The 9,561-nt window shown below is 42.3% G+C and overlaps 1 pseudogene; it reads right to left on the bottom strand.

Moving 5' to 3' along the window:
- LOC130130937 (GRB2-associated-binding protein 1-like) overlaps positions 1-9,561 on the bottom strand; it is a 25,803-nt pseudogene that overhangs the window by 10,576 nt on the left and 5,666 nt on the right.

The following is a 9,561-nucleotide window of genomic DNA, read 5'->3' as shown; positions in this document are numbered from 1 at the left end:
CAAACAAGTTGACAGACAGACAGACAGACAGACAGACAGACAGACAGACAGACAGACAGAGTCAGACAGACAGACAGAGAGTCAGACAGACAGACAGACAGACAGACAGACAGACAGACAGACAGACAGACAGACAGACAGAGATTCTGAAAAATAAAAACTACCAACCAAAGTAATAATTGACTGGAAAAGACGGCTTTACTATTACTGTGTTGCTTTAAATTCTACTGTATTCCTCTTTTATCCTCTCCTCTATTAATGTGGCGTCATGTAACGTACTGTAATGTAGTGTAATGTCATGTCATGTCATGTAATGTGGTGTAATGTAATGTAATGTGGTGTAATGTAATGTAATGTGGTGTCATGTGATGTGGTGCAATGTAATGTAATGTGGTGTAATGTAATGTAGTGTAATGTCCTGTAATGTAATGTGGTGTAATGTCATGTCATGTAATGTGGTGTAATGTAATGTAATGGGGTGTAATGTAATGTAGTGTAATGTAATGTGGTGTAATGTAATGTGGTGTTATGTAATGTAATGTAATTTAATGTAATGTGGTGTAATTTAATGTGGTGTAAGTTAATGTAATGTAATGTAATATGGTGTTATGTAGTATAATGTGATGTGTTGTTATGTAATGTAGTGTAATGTAATGTAATGTGGTGTAATGTAATGTGGTGTAATGTAATATATAATGTATTGTGTACCATCTGATGGTGGTTTAACTTACAAAGTAGCTGTTGAAACTCTGGCTGAATTCAAACATGCTGGCTCTGTCAGACAGACTTCTGTCACAGCCTGGAACACAGGAATAAAGAGAATACACTGAACCCACACAGAGTACTAGTACCACAAACCAGTACGCCCTGTGCATGAGTGTCTTGATGCATGCTCAATAATCCAGGTAAGAAGATTAAAGAAGTTGAATCATTTCATCTGGATACAATGTTTATTGACGGATACGTTGTGTCCAGACAAACTGATTCAACTTTCCTTGACTGTGCATGTGCATGTGTGTGCGTGTGTGTGTGTGTGTGTGTGTGTGTGTGTGTGTGTGTGTGTGTGTGTGTGAGACCTCTCTCTGACCTGCATGCTCCGTCTCGGTGTTCCCCTGCATTCCTCCTCCTCCTTCTTTCCCTCCACCTCCTCTCTCCTCCCCTCCCATCATCCATCTGTCTCTTTGCTCCTGCTCCGTGCCGGGGCGGGGCAGCTGGGTTTTTGGTGGTCTTGGAGGGGCAGCTAGATGTAGGGTGTGTGTGTTGAGGACTGTGTGTGTGTGCGTGTATGTCTGTGTGCAGCACTCATCCGGGCAGATCTTCACTGGCTGCAGGTGCAAGTCCAGCGAGTGTTTCCTGGGGTGGGGGGAGAGTTGGCAGCGAGGCTGACCCCTTCCCCTCTGAGGGTCAGAGGTCACATCAACACCCGGAGCCTGGCTAAGGTGGGCTGCTGTCATACCAACCATCCAGGGGGCAGTGCCACAGCCAGAGGAGGTTTGGGAGGAGGGAAGGGGAAGGAGACCGTTGGACAATAAGGAAGGAGAGGAGGCAGACGAGGAAGAGGATGAAGAGGAGGGAAGGTTGTATTCTATGTCTGAGGAGAAAGATGAGCCAACAGCAGGTCTGGAGGGTGAGAGACAAACAGAAAACAGAGGCAGAGAGAAAATCAAGTTTGTAAATTGTAAGTAAGACCGATTCGACAGTGTGTGTGCGTGTGTGTGTGTGTGTGTGTGTGCTTGTGTGTGTGTGTGTGTGTGTGTGTGTGTGTGTGTGTGTGTGTGTGTGTGTGTGTGTGTGTGTGTGTGTGTGTGTGTGTGTGTGTGTGTGTGTGTGTGTATACCTGGTATGGCTCTGGCATTGATTTAACCACAGGTAATCTTCCTCTGGTCCACGGCTGGGCTCAAAGTGTTGCACGCTCACCAGGCTATAGGGGGGCGGGACCAACCCTGCTACCATGGAGATGGGAGTGTGACTGGCACCTGTCATCGCAGTTACGGGGAGAGGGGGCAGACACAGGAAGTTTTTCTAGGAATGGAGGGGACAGTAAGAAGGAAGTTAATTAACCAATGAGAGAACTGTAGAAGAAAATATCACAGTGATCCTGTAGAGGGCGCCATTTACAGAGACAATCCATATCCTTCCATACTTAGACTTGCAATTTTGAGCGCATAAGTTTGTTAACACTGACAATTTTTTAAAATGCAGTGCCCCATGAGTACCCGGACATTGCAGTTATAACTGCCAATAAGTTGAGTGTGAAACGCTGGACACTTCTCATGAAGAAGAAGAAGAAGAGGAAGAAGAACTAAGCTCTCACTAAACTTTCTCCAAGCAAAACTCCCCCTTTGAATACCATGCAATCATGGTTACTGCTCCCATTAAGCTTGGTGGTTGTCAAATACCGCCCACCAGGGTGTCCGCTGGAGACCTTTGTAGTACAACTGGACATGTGACTCTCAGCCATTCCTGACAATGACACACCACTGATTGTCATGGGAGACATGAATATCCTTACTGACAAAACCCAGCGACTGACTTCCTGTCTCTTATGTCCTCTTTTGACCCCTCTCTGTCCATCTTTCTGTGTCTGTCTGTCTGTCTTACCGTCCTGGGTGGGGTTGAAGCCACACAGCAGACAGATGGAGGACACCCAGCGGTTCATGTCCTCCTCAGACTCGGCCACCAGGTACCAGGTTCTGCCCTCTGTCCGCAGGTCGAACACAAAACTGCTTTCCAGCTCCTTCTTGGTGAAGGACAGGCCAGCGTCCACCTGGAGGAGAGTCACATGTTCTTTCCATGTTACTCCAAACATACACACACATCAACTGGTTTGAATCAGGAACACTTCATTTGTCATTGAACTTCATGCACTTGAAATGAAATGAAATGCCATTTCTTCCAGCCCACAGCAGTACAACACAAAGACAAAAACACATCCAAAAACTGCAAGAACACACATACCCAAACTGACACGTCTCAAAACTAAACAAAAAAAATCACTGTCCAAGGGAACAAACGCCAGCCAGGATGACTGTCAGAACCTTTGTTCTGCATGGGTTAGCAGTTATCTCAGCGTCCTGTCAAACAGCCCTCGGCGGTTCCAGGCAGGGGCCGTGGTCCCCGGGCCCGCTGGACGAGGCAAGCACCAAGCTCTCCCAGCCGATCCAGCGCCAGCTCTCCCAGCCAGACACCCTCGACACACCTCCCTGCACTCCTCACGATGATGTCAAAAACACCACAGTCACCGCCAGGTGAGGCCGCCGCCAGACCGCCCTCGGTGTTTTCAGAACTGCCGGTCTGCATGGGCTAGCAGTTAGCCTGCCCCGCTCTCCCAGCCGATCCAGTGCCAGCTCTTCCAGCCATCAAACGAAGACAAGATTTAGACACGGACGTGGACAAAACACTGCATGGACAGTACTGTAAATGTGAATTCGCACTGCCATCTTCCGACACCGGCACTGGGTGAGGCCGCTGCAAACGCGAATTCACGCAGCCGTCTTCCACACCGGAAGCGGGTTTAATGAACTTTATTATTGACTCATTAAAGCCAGCATATATCCAAAGCTGGTTGTTAATATTGATTAGTGAATGGTCATGACGCTACAGCAGTCGTTCATATTGAATTACTGAATAGTGGTCATTCTATGGTGGTTTTTAAAAAAAAACATTTTTATTGCGGGTTATTGATGGATACGGTAACCCTCTCTAGATGAGTGCAATCTAGTGTCAAGAGCATACAATCAGTGGGTGATGAACGGGAACACGTAAAAATCGTAAATTTGGTCTTTTTAGAGCTTAAAACCAATTTTAATTTAACAAGTGACATCTGCAATAAGTTAAAAGCAGTCTGTAAAGAATCCATTGCCACTTTTAAATTTGGTGCCACAGTATAAATAATAGTGTCATCTGCATAGAGGTGGATCTTTGCTGGATTCAGTCCTTCACCAAGATAATTTCTATAAATAGAAAACAAAATTGGTCCCAAGATAGATCCTTGAGGAACATCTGTCTTTAATATTAGAGGTGCAGAGCTATAATAGTCTATGGACACACACTTAGTTCCTCCAGTGAAATAGTCTGAAAACCAATTCAGCACAGGGTCACTAAAACCTATATGTTTGAGTCTTTGCAGGAGAAGACCATGATTCACTGAATCAACGCTTTGCATAGTTCAATAAAAAGTACAGCACATGATTTTTTTTTATCATATAGTTCAAACTCGCCTCCGTCTCCTGTGTTTTTCCTCATCCTGCCACAATATCAGCATTTTTATCAGCAGAGATGCTATTCTGAGGTTCCCAAAATGGACACACTCCTCAACTTGGCTGCACCTTGAGATCCTGTCCATGAATATCACAAACAGAATAGGAGACAAGGGACAACCTTGGCGGAGTCCAACACCCACCAAAAACATGTTTGTTGACTTTGTGCCGACAATGTGGACACAGCTCTCACTTTGATTATACAAGAACCGGATGGCTTGTAGCAACTGCCCTGGTACCCCATACTCCCACAGTACCCCCCACAGAGTGCCCCAGGGTACACAGTCGTAAACCTTCTCCAAGTCCACAAAACATATGTAGACTGGCTGGTCAAACTCCATGCCTCACTCAGGACTTCCACAAGGGTAAAGAGTTGGTCCTTTGTTCCACAGCCAGGATGGAATCCACATTGTTCCTCCTGGATCAGAGGTTCGACAATCAGTCAGAGCCTCCTTTCCAGCACCCTAGAGTAGACTTTCCCAGGGAGGCTGAGCAGTGTGATGCCTCGATAATTGGAGCACACCCTCTGGTGTGAATGCCTGACACTGAATGCTTAACACTGTCAATAAATCCAACCATTTTGTATATACTGTACTGTACATTGTAAGTATCCTGGTACACTCTGTCATGTCCATCTACCTCAGGCATGCATGTAAGTAAGCTGCTAACATCTATTTCAGCATCTCTGATATATTCTCTGCACCACTGCACTTCACCTCTTATTTCACCTGTATGGGCCAATCCTTGTGTATATATGTGAAGATTGTTGTGTTGTAGTGTTGTTATTCTATGTTAAGTACACTGAGAGAGCCACGACACCAGAGTCACATTCCATGTATGTGCATATACATGGCCAATACACATGATTCTGATTCTGATCTGAGGCCAAGCCGCTCTGAAATCAGACCCCATCTCACATGGTTGGATTTAAGATCTAGTCTGCATATCTGTAAGTCCATCTGTCTGTCCACTCATCTGTCCATCTGTATGTCTGACCTGTTCACAGAGGTTGAGGTTGATGGTCCGGATGGGCTGACGGGCATGGTTATGTTTGTAGTACTGGAGGACATCAGGGTCTCCTGTCAACCTGCCGCTGCGCAGGACAAAACCAACGCCTCTTCCATGCCTGGAGAGAGGGAGAGAGAGGGGGGGGGAGGGAGAGAAAGGAAAGTAGTTTTTCATTGTTATGTTGCGTAATCATTGTTATGTTGTGTTGTTGTTTTACATGCTTGGCAATATGTACACAAACGTATGTCATGCCAATAAAGCACATATTGAATTGAGAGAGAGAGAGAGAGAGAGAGAGAGAGAGAGAGGAGAGAGAGAGAGAGAGAGAGAGAGCGAGAGAGACAGAGAGAGACAGAGAGAGAGAGAGAGAGCGAGAGAGACAGAGAGAGACAGAGAGAGAGAGAGAGAGAGAGAGAGAGAGAGAGAGAGAGAGAGAGAGAGAGAGAGAGAGACAGAGAGAGAGAGTGTGAGAGAGAGAGAGACAGAGAGAGACAGAGAGAGAGAGAGAGAGAGAGAGAGACAGAGAGAGACAGAGAGAGAGAGAGGAGAGAGAGAGAGAGAGAGAGAGAGAGAGAGAAGAGACAGAGAGAGAGAGAGAGAGAGAGAGAGAGAGAGAGAGAGAGAGAGCGAGAGAGACAGAGAGAGACAGAGAGAGAGAGAGAGAGAGAGAGAGACAGAGAGAGACAGAGAGAGAGAGAGAGAGAGAGAGAGAGAGAGAGAGAGAGAGAGAGAGAGAGAGAGAGAGAGAGAGAGCGAGAGAGAGAGAGAGAGAGAGAGAGAGAGAGAGAGAGCGAGAGAGAGAGAGAGAGAGAGAGAGAGAGCAATGAAAAGAAAGGAAAGCAGTTTTGTAAGCCATCCTGAACGCATCTGGACCTTCACCCTCCTCGGACTAAATGACCGGCAGGTTGCTGGTTTTCTGTGAGAGACAGAAGGACAGAAGGGAAGGAGAAAACACGTTTCTACAGTCGGCTTCCTCTGGGATTTAAACACGTTCACGGTTTTTAACTGTGCCAGGTTCATTCTGGATAAACTGCTTACTGGATTAGACTTTCAGCCTCTCTCGTAGGCCGTGTCACACCTCACCGGGTATGAGAGTTCACACACAACAACACACACACACACACACACACACACACACACACACACACACACACACACACACACACACACACACACACACACACACTGCCTTGTGAAATGTTTGACAAGCTGTGTCCGAAATCACTAGTTCTTTGTAGAAGACTATATAGTTCTATGTAGAGGACTATGTAGTTCTATGTAGAGGAATATGTAGAGGACTATATAGTTCTATGTAGACGACTATGTAGAGGACTATATAGTTCTATGTAGAGGAATATGTAGTTCTATACATCTATCTAGAGGACTATGTAGTTCTATAGTTCTATGTAGAGGACTATGTAGAGGACTATATAGTTCTATGTAGAGGACTATGTAGTTCTATAGTTCTATGTAGAGGACTATGTAGAGGTCTATATAGTTCTATGTAGAGGACTATGTAGTTCTATAGTTCTATGTAGAAGACTATGTAGAGGACTATATAGTTCTATGTAGAGGACTATGTAGTTCTATAGTTCTGTGTAGAGGACTATGTAGTTCTATAGTTCTATGTAGGACTATGTAGAGGACTATATAGTTCTATGTAGAGGACTATGTAGTTCTATAGTTCTATGTAGAGGACTATGTAGTTCTATAGTTCTATGTAGAGGACTATGTAGTTCTATACATCTATGTAGAGGACTATGTAGTTCTATAGTTCTATGTACAGGACTACGTAGTTCTATAGTTCTATGTAGAGGACTATATAGTTCTATACATCTATGTAGAGGACTATATAGTTCTATGTAGAGGACTATGTAGTTCTATAGTTCTATGTACAGGACTATGTAGTTCTATAGTTCTATGTAGAGGACTATGTAGTTCTATAGTTCTATGTACAGGACTATGTAGTTCTATAGTTCTATGTAGAGGACTATGTAGTTCTATAGTTCTATGTAGAGGACTATATAGTTCTATACATCTATGTAGAGGGCTATGTAGTTCTATAGTTCTATGTAGAGGACTATGTAGTGCTATACATCTATGTAGAGGACTATGTAGTTCTATAGTTATATGTAGAGGACTATGTAGTGCTATACATCTATGTAGAGGACTATGTAATTCTATAGTTCTATGTAGAGGACTATGTAGTGCTATACATCTATGTAGAGGACTATGTAGGACTATGTAGTCCTATAGTTCTATGTAGAGGACTATGTAGTTCTATGTAGAGGACTATGTAGTTCTAGAGTTCTATGTAGAGGACTATGTAGTTCTATACATCTATGTAGAGGACTATGTAGTTCTATGTAGAGGAATATGTAGTTCTATACATCTATCTAGAGGACTATGTAGTTCTATAGTTCTATGTAGAGGACTATGTAGAGGACTATATAGTTCTATGTAGAGGACTATGTAGTTCTATAGTTCTATGTAGAGGACTATGTAGAGGTCTATATAGTTCTATGTAGAGGACTATGTAGTTCTATAGTTCTATGTAGAAGACTATGTAGAGGACTATATAGTTCTATGTAGAGGACTATGTAGTTCTATAGTTCTGTGTAGAGGACTATGTAGTTCTATAGTTCTATGTAGGACTATGTAGAGGACTATATAGTTCTATGTAGAGGACTATGTAGTTCTATAGTTCTATGTAGAGGACTATGTAGTTCTATAGTTCTATGTAGAGGACTATGTAGTTCTATACATCTATGTAGAGGACTATGTAGTTCTATAGTTCTATGTACAGGACTACGTAGTTCTATAGTTCTATGTAGAGGACTATATAGTTCTATACATCTATGTAGAGGACTATATAGTTCTATGTAGAGGACTATGTAGTTCTATAGTTCTATGTACAGGACTATGTAGTTCTATAGTTCTATGTAGAGGACTATGTAGTTCTATAGTTCTATGTAGAGGACTATATAGTTCTATACATCTATGTAGAGGGCTATGTAGTTCTATAGTTCTATGTAGAGGACTATGTAGTGCTATACATCTATGTAGAGGACTATGTAGTTCTATAGTTATATGTAGAGGACTATGTAGTGCTATACATCTATGTAGAGGACTATGTAATTCTATAGTTCTATGTAGAGGACTATGTAGTGCTATACATCTATGTAGAGGACTATGTAGTCCTATAGTTTCTATGTAGAGGACTATGTAGTTCTATGTAGAGGACTATGTAGTTCTAGAGTTCTATGTAGAGGACTATGTAGTTCTATACATCTATGTAGAGGACTATGTAGTTCTATAGTTCTATGTAGAGGACTATGTAGTGCTATAGTTCTATGTAGAGGACTATGTAGTTCTATACATCTATGTAGAGGACTATGTAGTTCTATAGTTCTATGTAGAGGACTATGTAGTTCTATAGTTCTATGTAGAGGACTATGTAGTCCTATAGTTCTATGTAGAGGACTTTGTAGTTCTATAGTTCTATGTAGAGGACTATGTAGTTCTATAGTTCTATGTAGAGGACTATGTAGTTCTATACATCTATGTAGAGGACTATGTAGTTCTAGAGTTCTATGTAGAGGACTATGTAGTTCTATACATCTATGTAGAGGACTATGTAGTTCTATAGTTCTATGTAGAGGACTATGTAGTGCTATACATCTATGTAGAGGACTATGTAGTTCTATAGTTCTATGTAGTGCTATACATCTATGTAGAGGACTATGTAGTTCTATAGTTCTATGTAGAGGACTATGTAGTTCTATACATCTATGTAGAGTACTATGTAGTGCTATAGTTCTATGTAGAGGACTATGTAGTCCTATAGTTCTATGTAGACGACTATGTAGTTCTATAGTTCTATGTAGAGGACTATGTATTTCTATAGTTCTATGTAGAGGACTATGTAGTTCTATAGTTCTATGTAGAGGGACTATGTAGTTCTATAGTTCTATGTAGAGGACTATGTAGTTCTATAGTTCTATGTAGAGGACTATGTAGTTCTATAGTTCTATGTAGAGGACTATGTAGTCCTATAGTTCTATGTAGAGGACTATATAGTTCTATTGATCTATGTAGAGGACTATATAGTTCTATAGTTCTATGTAGAGGACTTTCTAGTCCTATAGTTCTATGTAGAGGACTATGTAGTCCTATAGTTCTATGTAGAGGACTATATAGTTCTATAGTTCTAGGTAGAGGACTATATAGTTCTATAGTTCTAGGTAGAGGACTATGTAGTCCTATAGTTCTATGTAGAGGACTATATAGTGAG

The sequence above is a fragment of the Lampris incognitus genome, chromosome 20 (assembly GCF_029633865.1).
Source record: "Lampris incognitus isolate fLamInc1 chromosome 20, fLamInc1.hap2, whole genome shotgun sequence".
Classification (NCBI taxonomy): Eukaryota; Metazoa; Chordata; class Actinopteri; order Lampriformes; family Lampridae; genus Lampris; species Lampris incognitus.
This window is presented reverse-complemented; position numbering and strand designations above follow the sequence as displayed.